This window comes from Geotrypetes seraphini, chromosome 6 (assembly GCF_902459505.1).
Source record: "Geotrypetes seraphini chromosome 6, aGeoSer1.1, whole genome shotgun sequence".
Lineage (NCBI taxonomy): Eukaryota > Metazoa > Chordata > Amphibia > Gymnophiona > Dermophiidae > Geotrypetes > Geotrypetes seraphini.
Genome location: NC_047089.1, coordinates 259,283,027 through 259,300,919, shown reverse-complemented (window position 1 = coordinate 259,300,919; position 17,893 = coordinate 259,283,027).

The following is a 17,893-nucleotide window of genomic DNA, read 5'->3' as shown; positions in this document are numbered from 1 at the left end:
CCCATGCCCTCTTGTCCGAGTCTCATTTGACAACGTGAATAACGATGCTTCTTTCTCTATTTTGTCGAGTCCTTTTAGTATTTTGAAAGACTCTATCATATCCCCTTGCAGTCTTCTCTTCTCAAGGGTGAACAAGCTTAGTTTTCCGAGGTGTTCTTTGTAGCTCAAATTTCCCATACCTTTTACTAGCTTCATGGCTCGCCTCTGCACCCTCTCCAGCAGGGTTATATCCTTCTTTAGGTGAAGAGACCAGTGTTGGACACAGTACTCCAGGAGTGCTCTGTAAAGCGGCATTATGACATCCGCCGATCTACTCAAGAGACCCTTCTTTATCATGCCCAACATCCTGTTGGCTTTCTTTGCCGCCACTGCACATTGTGCCGACGGCTTCAGGGTCCTGTCTGTCAGTACCTCCAGGTCTCTTTCTTGTTCGCTCTTGCCCAACGTCACACCTAACATTTTATATTCATATTCCCTATTCTTTGTGCCCAGGTGCATCACTTTACATTTGTCTATGTTAAACTTCATCTGCCACTTTTCTGCCCAGTTCTCTAGCTGGTTCAAATCTCTTTGGAGTTCTTCGCTGTCCATTTGTGACCCCACTGACCGACATAGTTTTGTGTCATCTGCGAACTTGATTATATTACTCGTCGTTTCCTCTTCCAGGTCATTTATGAATATATTGAATAAGATTGGCCCAAGAACCGAGCCCTGGGGCACACCACTTGTCACCTTTTCCCAGTCTGAGAACTTCCCATTTATGCCTACCCTCTGCAATCTGTTCTCCAGCCAATGGTCGATCCATCTTAGTATATCCCCTTCAATTCCATGGCTTTGTAGTTTCCTTAGAAGCCTAGCGTGTGGAACCTTGTCGAATGCCTTCTGGAAGTCCAAGTATATTATATCCACCGGGTCTCCGCTGTCGATTTGTTTGTTCACCTTTTCAAAGAATTGAAGTAAATTCGTCAGACATGACTTCCCCTTCCTGAAGCCGTGTTGACTAGCTCTTATCAGGTCGTGGTTTTCCAGGTGTTGCACTATGCTATCCATGATTAATGCCTCAACCATCTTCCCAGGAACTGATGTAAGACTCACAGGTCTATAGTTGCCTGGTTCTCCTCTCGATCCTTTTTTGAAGATTGGAATGACATTCGCTCTCTTCCAGTCGTCTGGTATTTGTCCGGTTCTAATTGACAAATTAGCTAGGGATTGCAGTAGTTCTCCGATTTCTACTTTAAGTTCCTTTAGCACTCTTGGGTGAATCCCATCCGGTCCAGGGGACTTGTCACTTTTTAGTCTGCTGATCTGATAGTATATCCTGTCCAAGTCCACTTTCACTGTGGTGAGACTATCCTCAACTTCTCCATTGAATACTTTCCCTGGATTGGGCATTGACGCAGTGTCCTCCTTGGTAAATACAGACGCAAAGAATGAATTTAGCCTATCTGCAATCTGTTTGTCCTCTTTGATGCACCCTTTTCTCCCTTGATCATCGAGGAGGCCCACTCCCTCCTTTGCTGTTTTTTTCCCTTTTATGTATCTAAAAAAGGGCTTGAAGTTTTTGGCTTCTTGCGCTATCCTTTCCTCGTAGACCTTTTTGGCATCTCTTATCACCTTGTGACACTTCTTGTGGTCGACCCTGTGACTGTTCCAGGCCTCCCTCGCTTGTTCACATTTCCATTTTTTAAACGAGTTCCTCTTATCCCTTATCGCATCTTTCACCCCATTAGTTAACCAAGCTGGTTCTCCTTTATTCTTATTTTTCCTTCCTTTGGATATTAGCGGAATGTAGAGATTCTGCGCTTCAGTGATGGTATTTTTTAGTAGGGACCATGCTTGGTCGACCGTTTTGATTTCGGCTGTCTTTTTCTTGAGTCGCTTTGTAACCATGGCTCTCATGCTTTCGTAGTTCCCCTTTCTGAAGTTAAGGGTTGTGGTTTGAGTCTTGGTTCGTTTCCCCATCCCAATGCCAATCTTAAAATTGATCATGTTGTGATTGCTCGTCCCTAGCGGGGCCGTGACTTCCACGTCTGTTGTCCTTCCATTTATGCCATTTAGGACTAAGTCAAAGGTTGCAGTTCCTCTTGTCGGTTCTCCCACCATTTTTTCCAGGAAGCAATCACCTATTATTTCTAGGAACTTTGTTTCCCTGCCGCAATTTGGGGTTCCTAGGTTCCAGTTTATCCCCGGAAAGTTGAAGTCTCCCATGATCGTTACATTACCTGTTCTACATTCATGGTTGATTTCCTTTATTGAAGAACTAAGGCCAGTACTTGGCAGACTTGCATGGTCTGTGTCTGTATATGGCTGTTTGGTGGAGGATGGGCTGGGGAGGGCTTCAATGTCTGGGAGGGTGTACTGTAGATGGACTGGAGTGAGCTTTGACGGAGACTTCAGTAGTTGGAACCTAAGAATAGAACCGGGCAGAGCTTTGGATTCTTGAACAGAAATAGCTAAGAAGAAGTAGCAAAAAACCCCAACAAATGTTTAGATTGAATTGGGTTGGGCAGTACAGTATTTCAAATGCAAACTTCTCTAGGACATGGCTCTAAGTAAGAAGGCAATAGACCATAATTCTAGAAATCTAATGGTGGAGCATGAAAGTCAGGTAACTATCTTCCCCAGACTCAGAAACACCCCTGCCCCCCCCCCCCCCACGATTTTCTATTTCAAAGAAAATATAAAGTAAAAGACCAATTTTTAATCTGATCAAGCGAGCATAGTATGGGAAGTTAGGAAAATGGTGATAGAACTTGGAAGAGGTTGGGAGCCAATGGCTCCAGTGAACAGGAATGAGAAAGACTAATCAAAAGCTGCAGGTCCTACCCAAAAGAAGAATGAAATGGTGATGATGGAGGCTGCATTAGAAAACGCAGTGTATGAATGGGCATCCTCCAATCAGCTGCTCCTTGGTGTGCATTTACAGCGATGCAAACAAGCTTCTTCAAACTTTCGAATAATAAAAGAACAAGAGGGCATTCAGAAAAGTTGAAAGGGGACAGATTGAAAATGAATGCTAGGAAGTTCTTCTTTACCCAACGTGTGGTGGACACCTGGAATGCGCTTCCAGAGGGTATAATAGGGCAGAGTACGATACTGGGGTTCAAGAAAGATTGGACAATTTCCTGCTGGAAAAGGGGATAGAGGGGTATAGATAGAGGATTACTGCACAGGTCCTGGACCTGTTGGGCCGCCGCGTGAGCGGACTGCTGGGCACGATGGACTTCAGGTCTGACCCAGCAGAGGCATTGCTTATGTTCTTATGTTTTTTTTTAGACCATATTCAGGTCTTACATTAGAGAATTGGCAGAGAACTGGCAGGTGAGAAATGCTCGTAGCATCTTGTTGGGTTTTTTTTCTCCTTTCCCTTGTGCTACCTCTGTGCTATCCAGCTAAGTGGCTGCTGCTTCAGCCTTTGACAGCTTTCTCCTTTTTCAGGGTCATGAATATGTTAATATTAAAGCACCGTGAAATTACTGGGCATAGTTCTAAGACAGGCCACAAAATCTGCCTTTGGGATCATGACCTAGGTGAGCTCTCCATAAGTGCATCATTTTTTTTCACTTCTGGGGGGGTCACAAAATTTTATTTGGCCACGATCATGGGTTCACAGTCACAAAAGATTGGGAAAGGACCGCAAGGGACAAATACTGACTCAGAAATGATAGAGGAAATCAAACAAGAATGCAAGACGGGCAATGTAATAATATTGGGAGACTTCAATTTCCCGAGGATAGACTGGAAACTAGGAACCTCCAACTGCGGCAAGGAGGCCAAGTTCCTGGAGGCGCTAGGGGATTGCTTCCTGGAACAAATGGTAAAAGAGCCGACAAGAGGCAACGCCACCCTGGACTTGGTACTAAATGGCCTCACGGGTCCGACAAAAGAAGTGGAAGTTACGGTACCGCTGGGGACGAGCGATCACAATGTGATCAGCTTTAAGCTTGACATCGGGAATAGAAAACATGCCAAAACCTTAACCAAAACCTTAAACTTTAAAAAGGGCAAATACGATTGCATGAGAGCCATGGTGAAAAAACGACTCAAGAAAAAGGTGGACAAACTTGAAACGGTAGACCAGGCATGGTCCCTACTGAAAAATACTATCACAGAAGCACAAAATCTCCACATTCCGAGGATCTCCAAAGAGGGGAGAACAAAAGGTAAGGGAGAACCGGCATGGCTTACCAGACAGGTGAGGGAAGCCATAAAAGAAAAGAAGGACTCTTTCAAAAAATGGAAACACATGAAAACAACCGAAGCATGGAAAAAACATAAAGATGATCAGAAGAAATGTCACAAGGCGGTGAGGGATGCCAAAAAGGACTATGAGGAAAAAATAGCGCAAGAGGCCAAAAACTTCAAACCCTTCTTTAGATACGTGAAAGGGAAAAAACCCACAAAAGAGGCGGTGGGACCCCTGGACGACCAGGGAAGAAAAGGGTACATCAAAGAGGATAAACAAATTGCAGACAAACTAAATTCTTTCTTTGCGTCCGTCTTTACGGAGGAGGATACCGCTAAAATACCAGAAGCAGTGAAAGAGTTTAGTGGAGTAATAGAAGACAGCCTCACCACAGTTGAAGTGGAGTTGGACCAGATATACTACCAGATCGACAAACTTAAAAGTGACAAATCCCCTGGACCGGATGGAATTCATCCGAGAGTCTTAAAGGAATTGAAGGTTGAAATCGGAGAGCTATTGCAAAAACTCGCCAATCTGACAATCAGAACTGGACAGATACCAGAAGACTGGAAGATAGCGAACGTCACGCCAATTTTCAAAAAAGGATCGAGAGGGGAACCGGGCAACTACAGACCTGTGAGCCTTACGTCTGTCCCTGGAAAGATGGTTGAAGCACTGATCAAGGATAGCATAGTCCGGCACTTAGATACACACGACTTGATGAAACCCAGTCAACATGGGTTCAGGAAAGGGAAATCATGTTTAACGAATTTACTTCAGTTTTTTGAGACCGTGAACAAGCAAATTGATAGTGGAATGCCGGTGGACATAATATATTTGGACTTCCAGAAGGCGTTTGACAAAGTTCCACATGAAAGACTTCTCAGGAAACTACAAAGCCATGGAATAGAGGGAGATATACACAGGTGGATAGGCAAATGGCTGGAAAACAGAAAGCAGAGAGTGGGCATAAATGGGAAGTTCTCAGACTGGGAGAAAGTGACTAGTGGTGTGCCCCAGGGCTCGGTTCTTGGACCGATCCTATTTAATATTTACATCAATGACCTGGAAGAAGGAGTATCCAGTGAGATCATTAAGTTTGCAGACGACACAAAGCTATGCCGGGCAATCAGATCGCAGGAGGATAGCGAGGAACTCCAGAGCGACTTGTATCAGTTAGAGAAATGGGCAGAGCAATGGCAGATGAAGTTCAACGTGGAGAAATGCAAAGTAATGCATTTAGGTAGTAAGAATAAGGAACACGAGTATAGAATGTCAGGCGCAACTCTGGGTAAGAGCGAACAAGGAAAGGACCTGGGTGTACTGATAGATAGGACCCTGAAGCCGTCGGCACAATGCGCGGCAGCGGCAAAGAAAGCAAACAGAATGTTAGGCATGATAAAAAAAGGAATCACGAGTAGATCGGAGAAAGTCATAATGCCGCTTTATAGAGCAATGGTCAGACCACACTTGGAATACTGTGTCCAACATTGGTCTCCCAACCTAAAGAAGGATATAAAACTGCTGGAGAGGGTGCAGAGACGAGCAACGAAGCTAATAAGAGGTATGGAGAGCTTGGAATATGAGGAACGACTCAAGAAACTGGGACTGTTCTCCCTTGAGAAGAGGAGGCTGCGAGGGGACATGATCGAGACGTTCAATCAAATACCCCATCCAAACCACCATAAAACTACTTGGCATGACCATAGACAGACGCGGCACTATGCAACCGCAAATAAATAAAACAATTCAGAAATCATTCGCAATCATGAGAAATCTGAGACAAGTCCGAAAATTCTTTGAAAGAACACAATTCCAACTTATAGTGCAATCCCTAATACTAGGTATATTGGACTACTGCAACATCCTCTTCCTTCCTTGCCCTGCAACGACGATTAGACAACTCCAAACAATCCAAAATACAGCTTTGAGACTCATCTATTCATTGAGAAAACATGATCACATCACTGAAGCCTTCATCAACTCACATTGGCTTCCAATCCAAGAAAGAATCCAATTCAAATTCTACTGCATATTATTTAAAACCCTACACGGAGACAGCCCATCATACTTGAACAATCGCCTCATCCAAGCACCCACTACCAGACATAGAAAAACGCACTCCCCATTCATACCCCCCCCAATCAAGGAAGTCAAAAGAACAAAACTACACGACGGCCTCCTAGCCACTCGAGCCGCAAGACTGGACAACCAGATCTCCAACCTTCTGATGACCACCCCAGACTATAGGACGTTCAGAAAAGAAATAAAAACCATACTTTTCAAGAAATTCCTGAAGCAGCAATAACATCACGACCTCTTAGTAACTCTAAAACTGACATTAGATTTACCCATTACCGCACTAACAATAACAAAAGAACCTCCACTGTGACCACCTATTAATTCTTTTACAAACCACCTCACCCACAACAACACGTTAAATGCTAATCATTGTAACTCTACTTTTTTAATTAACCTTTTGTAATCCGCCTTGAACCGCAAGGTAATGGAGGAATAGAAATCCCTAATGTAATGTAATGTAATGTAATGAAAGGCATCGATAAAATAGAGCAGGAAAATAAATTATTTACATTGTCCAACGCGACACGGACAAGAGGACATGGTTTGAAGCTAAGGGGGGACAAGTCCAGGACAAATGCCAGGAAGTTCTGCTTTACACAGCGAGTGGTGGACGCCTGGAATGCTCTCCCAGAGGAGGTTATTAAGGAATCCACTGTGCTAGGATTCAAAGGCAAATTAGATGCACATCTCCTTACAAGAGGCATAGAGGGATATGGGTGACTAAAACTACATCAGGTGTATACCTGACTGGGCCTCCGCATGTGCGGATCGCCGGACTCGATGGACCATGGGTCTGATCCGGAGATGGCAGTTCTTATGTTCTTGAAAGCAGAAGTCATGGAATCCACTGGAGTCGAACTTCTGGACCATTAAGACTGTGCAGAAGATCGGACCAAATGCTCTGGATTTAGATTCAATATGCAGAGAAGAACTTAAACCCTGAAAATGTGGTTTCTATAACCATAAAACATTCATACCTTCTCAAGGCTAAACAGTTACTAGTTTTACAGGCACTGAAGTGTTGAAATTGTTTACGTTGACAATAGACTGAAGGACTCTGAAGGTTTTGTCAATTGGATTCTGTTCCAGTAATTGATTTCCTTTTAATAAGTAATTTAGCCTTGTCCATTTCCTAATAAAAAATAGCTCAGTTATACCATTTTATTTGCATATAAAACTATTTTTATTTGTAAACAAGAAAGTTTGTAGGGAAGCAGCCACCTGTCAAATCTGAAACTCTTTGCAGGTCGCAGGCCTTGAAAGCTGAAAGAAGGTCATTGAGGAGTAGAGAGGCAGGTTGAAAATCTGCGGAACCAGGGTTTAAGTCCAATTTCTCCTACTGATTCAGATTAAGGGCTAGATTTACAAAGCTGTGTTTCATGCAGAGCAGAGCCAGCTCTTACATAAGAACATAAGAACTGCCACTGCTGAGTCAGACCAGTGGTCCATCATGCCCAGCAGTCCGCTCACGCGGCGACCCTCTGGTCTAAGACCAGCACCCTAACTGAGACTAGCCCTACCAGCACACGTTCTTGTTCAACAGAAACTTGTCTAACTTTGGCTTGAATCCTTGGAGGGTGTTTTCCCTTATAACAGCCTCTGGAAGGGCGTTCCAGCTTTCTACCACTCTCTGGGTGAAGAAGAACTTCCTTACGTTTGTACGGAATCTGTCCCCTTTCAACTTTAGAGAGTGCCCTCTTGTTCTCCCTACCTTGGAGAGGCTGAACAACCTGTCCTTATCTACTAAGTCTATCCCCTTCAGTACCTTGACACTAACCATGTGAGACTGACTTTGGAAATGTGTGAAATCAAGGCTAAAATTCTACAGCTAAATTCTCCTGACCGATGAGAGTGCGAGGTGTACCGAAATGGAAGCTAGAAGGCAGTAACAAGAGCTGTGAGTCTAGATCATGGGCAAGGCGCTTTTGAAACACCACTAACTGTGCAGGCTCATTTTGAAAGGTGTGTGGTGCAAACATCTTAGGTTGTTTTGAACCCTGCATAAGAAGAGGTACCAACTCCAGTCAGAGGCAGGTCCAAATTTCTGCAGGAGGATCTGTGCATTAGAAGGCTACAAAAAGGTGCTTAATGCTGCCTTTCTAAAGTATTTGAAAGACTTTGGGTGAACTGGTATTAAGAGGGTGAAGTGTAGTAGGAGCGAAAACTAGGCCCTATAATATGAGCATCTATGATCATTATAGGAAAATGTTAAAAACCTTCCTCTCCCCTTTACTAAGCCATGGTAGAGGTTTCTACCGCAGTCCAGGGCTTTAAATACTCTGAAGCATTTTCAAGTTTTTGGTGGGCAACGCACTTGGCTAATTTTAGTCTGATGTGTGCTTCGCATAGTCATGTTCCATCAGTTCTCAAAAATTATTTTTATATATTGAGGAAGTTAAGAACCATCAGAAAATCTTTAAACTTGAGGTGTTCAAGATTTTGATGCAGACTGTATTACTGTAATTCACAAAACAAGATGCAGCAGTTTAAGTTTCTTTACTCACATTCTGTGCAAATGATTCAACCAAGGTTAGAGCCTGTAATATCTTATCTACAACATGATACATTTCTAAATACTGAATGGCCTCCGGAAGACTTTCTGCTATCAAATCTCACTTAGTTTCTTTGAATGCACAGCACTTAAAAATGAAACAGTTACTGAAGATCGTGTATCACAATATCAAACTAAGAGAAGTGAATAAAGTGAAAATCAGGGGGAGGAAGAGATGCCAGTGTTCAGCTCAAGACAATTAACAATGGATAAAGGTTTCCACAATGGTTAAAGGTTTCCACAATGATTAGCAGAAAATGGAATGAATGTGAAAAATAAAAATATTGACATAGAAACATAGAATATGACGGCAGAAAAGGGCCTTCGACCCAACAAGTCTGCCCACTCAAATAACCCTCCCCCCAAAGTTCTTATTTGAAGTGAACCCACATGTTGATCCCATTTGTTCTTAAAGTCAGTCACGTTATTGGCCTCAACTACCTGAAGTGGAAGATCATTCCAACGGTCAACCACCCTTTCAGTGAATAAGTACTTCCTAGTGTCACCATGAAATCTCCCGCCCCTGATTTTTAGCGGATGCCTTCTTGTTGCCATAGGTCCTGTAAGAAAAAAAGATGTCTTCTTCCACCTCAATACGGCCAGAAACGTATTTGAATGTCTCTATCATGTCACTCCTCTCTCTGCGTTCCTCGAGAGAGTATAGCTGCAACTTACCTAGACGTTCTTCATATGGGATATCCTTGAGTCCTGAGACCATCCTGGTGGCCAACCGTTGAACTGATTCTATTCTCAGCACATCCTTCTGATAATGTGGCCTCCAAAATTGTACACAGTATTCCAGATGTGGTCTCACCATAGACCTGTATAGCGGATTACCACTTCGGGCTTTCAGCTGACAAAACTTCTCCGGATGCAACCCAGCATTTGTCTAGCCTTGGATGAGGCTTTCTCCACTTGATTGGCTGTCTTCATATCTTCACTAATGATTACTCCCAGATCCCGTTCTGCAACAATTCTAGTTAAGTTCAAGTTTAAGTTTCAAGTTTATTAAGTATTTGATTAATCGCTTACTTAAATATCTAAGCGATGAACAAATTTTTCAATTTAGAGATAATACAGAGGTTATAAAAAACAGTTGAACACTGAACAAAACATTTTAAATTAACGACTAAGAAAATAAACAGAAAAGGAAAACAAAGAGAAAGGCAGGGTAATGAAGTACAATGATAATGATAGAAAGAAGGACGATTATGGTAAAAAAACAATAGGAGGGAAATAAAAGAAGTAGCCTTATAAAAATAAGCGAAAATAGGCTGGGACTCCTAAATATCATAAGCATCTTTGAAAAAAAAGCTCTTAAGTTTACTTTTAAATTTATCTAAGTTATTTTCTTCTCTGAGATAAATAGGGAGGGAGTTCCAAGTTTGAGGAGCTGAAAATTCAAAATAGGGTCTAATTGTTCATGGTCTCCATAAAGTAAAATAACTTTCACGTACAACAGCATCTATCTGGGTTTTCATAGTAAGATGTTTATCTAATACGATTTCTAAAATTTTAATCATTGGATGGATTGTATAAGATGTTGAAAGTATATTGATGGAAGGTTCCCAATCCACAACAGAGCATTGTCTCTCATCCTATGGCTTTTTTTTCTCACAGGAGTCTTTCATGAGGGACTTTGCCAAAAGCTTTCCGAAATTCTAGATACATTACACCTTCCAAAAATGGAGCAAACTATTGAGGCAAGACTTTCCTTGGCTGAATCCATGTTGACTCTGTCCATTAAATTATGTTTGTCTGTATATTCAGTAATTTTGGTTTTATTGATTTATTTAATTTGTTTTCTATCCCAGGGAAATTTATACCATTTTAAACTATTATTGAAAAGATACCTATTTAGCATAATGAAATATGGGGACTGAGTTTTTTGTTTTAGGATTGAGCGCTGGACGCTAATTAATGTTTTCATTGTTTCTGTGAGTGATGTTTATATTATTATACATGTTGGTTATTTTGGACCAGCTGTGAGAAGCCATTCAGGCAGTGGCCTCTTTTCTCGAGGTGATATTTTTATGATGAGTGATAATATAGTGCTATGGGCCTGTGTTTTTAGGCTGAAGGAATCACAAAGCTTTATGGATACTTGGAGGCATTATGTGAGCATTTCATGAGGACAGCTTGTGTCATGTGAGGAATAGTCCTGGAAAAGTTACTGAGCGCTTGACCATTCAGCTGGTCATAGCAAACCATAAGAGACAAGAGACAAGATAACTGCAGTAAACCTGGCAGTAGGATTACCAGACATGTCCTGTTTTTAGAGGTTTGTTTTGGATGGTTACAGGGAAATACTTTTAAAACCAATAGGAGGAAATATTTTTTCATTCAGAGAATGGTTAAGCTCTGGATTGCATTGCCAGAAGTTGTGGTAAGAGCAGATAGCGTACTTGGTTTTAAAAAAGGTTTGGACAAGTTCCTAGAGGAAAAGTCCATAGTCTGTTATTGAGAAAGACATGGGGGAAGCCACTGTTTGCCCTGGATCGGTAGCATGGAATGTTGCTACTCTTTGGGGATTCCGCATGGAATGTTGCATTCTTTGGGGTTCCAGAATCTTGCTTACTCTGAGATAATGGAACATTGTTACTCCTTAGTTTTGGCCAGATACTAGGGACCTGGATTGGCCACTGTGAGAACAGGCTACTAGGCTTGATGGACCATTGGTCTGACCCAGTAAGGTCATTCTTATGTTCTTATGATAGGATATGGGCAGAACTTGGGTGGGCTTTAAATCTGGATGATTTTCTATGATAAATGGAACATGGCAGAACAGAAGCACATTTTTATGTACTAAGTCAGAAAAAGGTACCCTAACTGACGAGCTGACCACTGGTGGGATTAAGGATTAATCCTCTACTGCCAGAAGGATGCTGGGCTGTATAAAGAGAGGCGTGGTCAGTAGAAGGAAGAAGGTGTTGATGCCCCTGTACAGGTCATTGGTGAGGCCCCACTTGGAGTATTGTGTTCAGTTTTGGAGACCGTATCTGGCGAAAGACGTAAGAAGACTTGAGGCGGTCCAGAGGAGGGCGACGAAAATGATAGGAGGCTTGCGCCAGAAGATGTATGAGGAAAGACTGGAAGCCCTGAATATGTATACCCTAGAGGAAAGGAGAGACAGGGGAGATATGATTCAGACGTTCAAATACTTGAAGGGTATTAACGTAGAACAAAATCTTTTCCAGAGAAAGGAAAATGGTAAAACCAGAGGACATAATTTGAGGTTGAGGGGTGGTAGATTCAGGGGCAATGTTAGGAAATTCTACTTTACGGAGAGGGTGGTGGATGCCTGGAATGCGCTCCCGAGAGAGGTGGTGGAGAGTAAAACTGTGACTGAGTTCAAAGAAGCGTGGGATGAACACAGAAGATTTAGAATCAGAAAATAATATTAAAGATTGAACTAGGCCAGTTACTGGGCAGACTTGCACGGTCTGTGTCTGGCCGTTTGGTGGAGGATGGGCAGAGGAGGGCTTCAATGGCTGGGAGGGTGTAGATGGGCTGGAGTAAGTCTTAACAGAGATTTTGGCAGTTGGAACCCAAGCACAGTACCGGGTAAAGCTTTGGATTCTTGCCCAGAAATAGCTAAGAAGAAAAATAAAAGTAGATCAATAGAATCAGTAGTAAATTCATGATTGCCGATTAATGTGCAACCTTCCGATTGCAATAACTATATTGATTTCCCTGGCCTGACTTAATTCCTGAGTTTTTTAAGTGATGGTCAATTTTTGGGATTATTTAGATGATACTGAGCGTTGGAAGGGGGAGGGGGCGTCGAGAGGCAGAGCTGGTCTCCCACGCCGACCCGATGTCCTTCCCTGCGGTGGAAAGGCAAGGTTTCTGTTTGGGGCAGTTCCCGGTTTCAGTGGAGCTGCCCTGAAGAGGCTGGAGAGCGTTTGAGCAGGGTCACAGGGGGCGTCGGGAGGCGGAGCTGGTCTCCAACGCCTACCCGATGTCCTTCCCTGCAGTGGAAAGACAGGGTTTCTGTTGGAGCAACTCCCGATAACAGTGGAGTTGCCCTAAAAATGGAAGTCCCCGAAGAAGAGCGCCGCAAGGGCTGTTGGGGGCGGAGTTCATCTCCCACGCTGGCTCCAACTCCCTCCTTGGTGGCTGTAGCGGCAGGAATCAGCTGGGGCAGCTCCCGATAGCAGAGGAGCTGCCCTGAAGATGGAAGTCCCGAAGAGGAGAGCCACAAGGGCTGTTGGGGGCGGAGTTCGTCTCCCACGCCGGCTCCAACTCCCTCCTTGGTGTCTGTAGCAGCAGGAATCGGCTGGGGCAGCTCCCGATAGCAGTGGAGCTGCCCTGAAGATGGAAGTCCCGAAGAGGAGAGCCGCAAGGGCTGTTGGGGGCGGAGTTCGTCTCCCATGCCAGCTCCAACTCCCTCTTTGGCGGCTGTAGCGGCAGGAATCGGCTGGGGTAGCTCCCGATAGAAGTGGAGCTGCCCTGAAGATGGAAGTCCCGAAGAGGAGAGCTGCAAGGGCTGTTGGGGGTGGAGTTCGTCTCCCACGCCGGCTCCAACTCCCTCCTTGGCGGCTGTAGCAGCAGGAAACGGCTGGGGCAGCATCTGATAGCAGTGGAGCATCTCTCCCTTCCTCCCATGCAGCATCTCTCCCTTCCTCCCCTCCATTATCATGTGCAACATTTCTTTCTCTCTCCATGTACCATCTCTCCCTACCCTCCACACTATGTCCAACATTTCTCCTTCTGTTTTCTCTATGCATGTCTCCCTCCCCTTCCACCATAAGCAGGATTTATCCCTCTCACCCCTTTCTCCTTCTTCTCTCCATTCCTCTCCTCCACCCCAACAATTTTCTCTCCTCCATGTTCAGCATCTTTGCTCCCCTCTCACCCATTCTCCTGTGTAGCAACTTTCGATCCCTCCCTCCCATCCCCCTGTGTGACACTCCCACCGACTCTTCCCACGTGAGATCTGACATGCTTCCGAGGACTCCTAAAAAAGCAGCGGCGGTGGACAGTCAGCACTGGTCAGTGCAGTGGACAGTGAGCAACGAACCCAGGTTCAATTCCCACTTTAACTCTTTAATTTCTGGTTCTATTATGGCTGTGTGCTAGACATTGGTTTTAGACGCTTTTGGCAAAACGTCTGAATTCTATCTTAGACCTCATATCGAAAATGCCTCTCCACATCAGCGATAATGTGTGTGATAAAATATGCACTTTCTGGACATTTCAAAGCTCTTCTGCTCTTTCTCTCCATGTGCTGATGCTTAAACAGTAGCTATAACTTTAAATTTTGCTTGAAAAGTATACAGTACGTATATATTTGAAATATAGCCTGACCTAAATGCTGCTTGAAGTTCCATAATGGGCAGATTTCCAGCCATCTTATATACAAAGGCAAAGCTCTAGCTGCGTAACTCACTTTGAAAATAACCCTATTTCTTGTAAAGGGGAAGAAATATGCTAGACGTCGAGGCATAGAAAGTTGTGTTAAGGCAGCCTGGAATTTAAATGAACATCGCTGGCTTCCTATTAGATGAGTGATTTTAGTTTTTTTTTCAATTAGTGTTTGTGACTCAAACAGAATCAGTAGCAAGCTGAAGCTTTGATTAAAGAAATACAAAACCTGTCAAGCCCTTGTTTTTTCTGCGGAGGCCCTAGAGGTTAATGTGACATTCTGTAATAAATCTTCTAAAGGCAATGGCCTTGGAAGGGACAATCACCGGCTGCTGGCTGTGAGTTACCCTAGTAACTCTATAGCAGAGCCTTGGGAGGAGAGTTGTAAACATTTCAGATGCTGAAAGTCGAACTAAGTGAATTTTCAATTACACCAAGCAGGTCCTATTTTTCCAGAAGCAATTTTGTGCTTTCAACAAAATGAAAATATTAATGAGTACTCCAGCCTGCATTCATATGTGACCTCTCTGAAATCAAATTTGCTGAACACTAACAGATCCATCAGTTATGGCCCCACATATGAGATGATCTTTACATGCAAGACTTAAGTGGCTTTTTAGTGAAATTTTGAAAGCTATTTAGATGAAAGTAAATCAAAAAGTAAAGGCAAAATACATTTAACGGCTTTAATAGAAGTAACAGTGAGCAATTAAACATATCACTTTCCCCATGGAAGATGACGCATTTATTGTATCATTCAACTAGCTCTGCATTCCTACATAGAAACATAGAAATAGACGGCAGATAAGGGCCCACGGCCCATCCAGTCTGCCCACCTTAATGTCCCTCCCCTACCTTTGCCCTGTGAATAGATCCCATGTGCCGATCCCATTTGGCCTTAAAATCAGGCACGCTGCTGGCCTCAATCACCTGTAGTGGAAGACTATTCCAGCGATCAACAACTCTTTCAGTGAAAAAGAATTTCCTGGTGTCACCTCGTAGTTTCCCGCCCCTGATTTTCAACGGATGCCCTCTTGTTGTCGTGGGACCCTTGAAAAAGAAGATATCTTCCTCCGCCTCGATGCGGCCCGTAAGATACTTGAACGTCTCGATCCTACAGAGAAGTTTTTCGGTTGCTCTTGAAACCAGGTGAGCTCCGCTTCCTTTACTTCATCATGCTTTGTCTTTTGTTCTCCAGGTTGCTGTGATGCACCCGTGTCTCATCGCCGATGACAATTCTTTCCAGAATACTCGGATCTTCTTCATACCATCTCAGGAATTAGGTTGCAACCTCAGCACACTGTTGCTTGTGCAGATCAGCAAGCTGTTTTGGAACCCATTGTGCACAGACTTCCCTGTATCCCAAGTCATCGTGCATTTAGGCAAATGCAAATCCATAGCTGATATCCAAATTTGCAGCCATTTGAGACACCATTATCCATCAGTCTTATCTAATCAAGGCATGTGTGCTCTTGTGTGCGCGATGTTCATGGGTGACCAGAATGACCTTCGTCGATTACACCTATTCTTCCCGCTGTAAACCTTTTTACCCACTCATAAATCTTTCATTGATTCTATGGTGCTATGCCCATTCTGATTCAATATCTTGGCGGTGAATTTCCACAGGTTTCACCCCTTCCGCCCAAGAAAGCACACTAATGCACTTTGTTCTTCGATGGTGCAATCTTACAATGTTTCTGACATCATGACTGCCACACAACTAAAGGCCAAGCTTTGTACTGTGTGTGGATGAACTATCCAACAGTCAATGTACGAGTACATATGTTGCATTTCACTAGCTCTGTTTTGGGTATTGCATAATTTAGCAACAATCAAAGCAAATTACTACGTAGCAATGTAACAGGAAGTGAAATTAATAAAAAAACTATAGAAAAAATGAGACTACTGTTGAAAGGTAGCTGGAAAACAATGACCACAAACGCTCGCAGCCTAAGCAACAAAGTTCATGATCTGCAAACCCTGATGTTAGGGGCAGACTTGGATATTTATTTATTTAAAAATTTATATACCGCATACAACTATGCGATTTCCATATCACATACATAAAAATCTTGTTTCCCTCCGATTATCACATATAACTTAGACATGTCTAAATAACATCATTAATCGTCCCTGTTATAATAGGGATAGAGCACAAATTCAATCAATTCAGAAATACAAGCAAGCTTTAAATCGTACATATAATGTTGCTATCACAGAGAAATGGTTCAGAGATTCCCATGGATAGGATGCAAATATACTGGGCTATAATCTTTTTAGGAAAGACAGAGATGGGCAAAAAGGTGGAGGAGTAGCTCTTTATGTAAAGACCAATATCCAAGCGACTGAAATGCAGGAGGCCTGGGGAAAGGAAGAAACAATATGGATCGTTCTGAAAAGAGAAGATGGATCTTCTATCTATGTGGGTGTTATCTACAGACCTCTAGCTCAATCACAGCAAACTGATAAAGATCGAGTGGCAGATATACAAGAGTTGGGAAAGAAAGGGGAGGTGCTGTTGTTGGGTGACTTCAACCTGCTGGATGCAGACTGGAAAGTTCTGTCAGCAGAGTCGAAAAGAAATAGAGCAATCGTGGGTGCCTTAGATTTCAGCAAAGCCTTTGACACGGTTCCTCATAAGAGGCTCCTGAATAAACTTGACAGGCTGAATTTAGGACCCAAAGTTGTGAACTAGATTAGAGACTGGTTGACAGACAGGCGTCAGAGGGTGGAGGTTAATGGAATTTGCTTGGAGGAAGGAAGGATGATTAATGGAGTGCCTCAGGGATTGGTGCTGGAGCCGATTCTGTTCAATATATTTGTGAGTGACATTGCCGAAGGGTTAGAAGGTAAGGTTTGCCTTTCTTGCAGATGATACCAAGATTTGTAACAGGGTGGACAACCCGGAGGGAGTGGAAAACATGTAAAAGGATCTGAAAAAGTTAGAAGAATGGTCTAAGGTCTGGCAACTAAAATTCAATGCAAAGAAGTGCAGAGTGATGCATTTGGGGAGTAGAAATCTGAGGAAGACATATGTGCTGGGAGATGAGAGGCTAATCTGCACCAGACTACAAAACTTTCAGAAAATATATAAAAACCCTGCTATTCATGAAATCCTTAAAGACAAACTAACACCGCAGGAAGCATCTCAATCCCCTGAAGCAACCCGCTCTATTCTGTAACACTTCTGGAAATGTCCAGATAACCTCTTATGTAATGCGCAAGGTAATGGAGGAATAGAAATCACTAATGTAATGTAAAAGCACAGTACAGGGTAAAGCTTTGGATTCTTACCCAGAAATAACTAAGAAGAAAAAATTAAAAGGGGAGCGAGACCTTGAAGTGATTGTGTCTGAGGATCTGAAGGTGCAGAAACAGATGGATGGTAGGCTGTATAGAGAGGGGCATAATCAGTAGAAGAAAGGAGGAGTTGATGCCCCTGTACAGGCCATTGCTGAGACCCCACTTGGAGTATTGTGTTCAGTTTTGGAGACTGTATATGGCAAAGGATATAAGACGACTTGAAGTGGTCCAGTGAAAGGCGACAAAAATAGTAGGAGGTTTGAGGCAAAAGACGTACAAGGAGAGATTGGAAGACCTGAATATGTCTACTCCAGAGGACAGGAGGGACAGGGGAGATATGATACAGAGGTTTAAATACTTAAAAGGTATTAATATAGAACCAAATCTTTTCTGGAGAAAGGAGT